Source organism: Hippocampus comes, unplaced genomic scaffold, assembly GCF_001891065.2.
Source record: "Hippocampus comes isolate QL1 unplaced genomic scaffold, H_comes_QL1_v1.1 scaffold150, whole genome shotgun sequence".
NCBI lineage: Eukaryota > Metazoa > Chordata > Actinopteri > Syngnathiformes > Syngnathidae > Hippocampus > Hippocampus comes.
In genome coordinates this window covers 350,214-352,526 of record NW_017805496.1, presented here as the reverse complement: position 1 = coordinate 352,526, position 2,313 = coordinate 350,214, and the positions used below count along the sequence as shown (strand labels likewise).

The following is a 2,313-nucleotide window of genomic DNA, read 5'->3' as shown; positions in this document are numbered from 1 at the left end:
GTGCGTGCGCGTGTGTGTGTGTGTGTGCGCGCGCGCGTGTGTGTGTGTGCGTGTGTGTGCGTGTGCGTGCGTGTGCGCGCACACAGGCATTTTTTTTTTGCAATTCAGCTTCATCCTCAACGAACAGCCATCCTTTTTTTTTCTTTTGGTTAATACAGTGTCCTGCTCTTTACTTACTTGTGTGTTTTATTTTAATTGGAACAACCTTTTAGCCTCCGTGTTTGCAGAGGAGTTGCACGGGAGGAGCACAGTACCACCTTTTGACTGACTTGGTGAACTGCACTCCCGTGAGAGTGAAGGGCCGGCTTTCCATCGTGTTGCGTCATAAAACTGAGTTTTCAATCTCTTGTCTCTACAGAGTCGCGTTATTGGACTGGCTGGCCACCCATCAAGTGTGAAATTTGACATGAGTTTGAATGTGATTGGCTGATTCTGAACGCAGTCTCGTGTCTGTTTATAAGAGGGTGTGCACACTTGTGCAATCACATAATCTCAGTTGATTTTCCAAGGTCACAGCGGTGGAAAAAAGTTAGGAAATAATGCACGTCGATTTCATTTCGAAAACATGTCATTTTAATAGGGGTGTGGAGACTTTTTATATCCACTACGCATGTACAGTGCTGCAAAAAAATGTATTAGCCCTTTCCTCAATTTTTTTTTATTTTGTTTCCCCACTTTAATGTTTAAGATCATCAAACGAAGAAGCCCCATCATGTCAACGCCAGAATGCAAGCAGGGCTGCAGCTTTGTGCGATACACAGATAAGCGTTAGCCTCTGATAAATGCCTCTTAAACGACGGTATCTAATGTTTCCAAAAAAGAAAACATGAACTTTACATTTGTATTAAGATACAAAAAAAAAAACACTTGGGAGAATATTTCAATTCAAGAAAAAAAATCATAATAATCACCCTACCCTTTAAATGTCACATTCCAAGTGGATCTCAAGGGCAAGGAAGCTGCTCCGATGATGTATTCTGTTCACATAGCAGATGAGGATTTCACACCTCTAAGCTGAAGATGGTGGAGGGGGGTGGGGGGCACGGGGGATCAATGTCCAACTCAATTCTCTTTGCATCTTCCAATATGGTGCATTCAGACAGCCGACGATACAAAAGAGGCTTTTTAGCAGCCGAGCGGAAACACTCGACTTTGCTCAGCTCGACGGCATCTTTAAATGCTTCGGAATCACGTTAAAGGAGAAGGCCGACACCTTTTCTCCCTGCATTGCCCTTTTGCAGAACAGCCTTGGAACTGCTGATGCTCTTTGTTGAGGGATTATATTTGTCTCAAATGTGCGTTGAGTGCCAGAGCTGGCCTGTGCTTACTTTGGGCTCCGAAGCAAAATTTTAGTTTGGGGCCTTTATTTCTGCTGATAATATTCATAGATTATATGTTTTTTTTTTCCTCGTTGGGGGATAATCATGAGGACAAAATGTTTTTAAGAATTACACTGAAAGAGCAGACTGAGTTTCGAAACAAACATTCCAAGAAGTGAAGTAATACGTGGGGTCCTGGATGCCATCTGGGCCACTTTCAAGAATCAAACCCACTAAAAAAAAAACAATAACCTGTGTAGTACGCATTTATTGATGAAAGTGTCATACAGTTTATTTTTAGTTCTAAAAAACTGCAACGATTTTACTTCTCCCCTTGAAAGGTTTTTTTTTTTATTGTATAGGTAGGAGTAATTAAAAGGTGTTTTTGTGATCTTTAGCATAAAAAAACTGAAAAGATTTAATCATGAAACCAGCCTAAGAAACTCAATATGTATTAATGTGCTAATAAAACAGCACCATTGCACACAAAACTATTAAACACATCGAGTGCATACGGCACATTAACAAGGATAAATTCAGGCACAAATTACCGAACTTACAAAGCTAGTATCGGCTACTTTCGCATATTATGCTAACATTACCACACAGGTTAAGTTCGATGAGTGCTTTACTTCACCAGAATTACACTGAAACCGACATGAAATGGCAGTCTTGGCGATGCACACGTTCAAGAAGCATATACAACCTCACTGGTACGCTTGCGGGTTTTGAAAGTAGACAAACTTCATCATCTGCTCAATGCAACTTTTTAATAACAACCCCTCTCTTTTCCTGCTTGCCCCGCCTTGACCTCGTCTGCCATGAAGAGCCCAAGAAATCTGAGCCTTAAAATTGCTTGCTTTCAAAATATAACTGAATGAGAGTCTTTTATACAAGATGCATTCTGCAGTTGTGCGGGCAGGCGGTGTGTGTGTGTGTGTGTGTGTGTGTGTGTGTGTGTGTGTGTGTGTGTGTGTGTGTGTGTCTGTGTGTG

The 2,313-nt window shown here is 41.5% G+C and overlaps 1 protein-coding gene across 4 annotated transcripts in view; it reads left to right on the top strand.

The window, feature by feature from the left end:
* The window catches only part of phkb (phosphorylase kinase, beta), a 52,848-nt gene that overhangs the window by 35,284 nt on the left and 15,251 nt on the right, over positions 1 to 2,313 (top strand). The gene's annotated exons all lie outside the window — the stretch shown is intronic.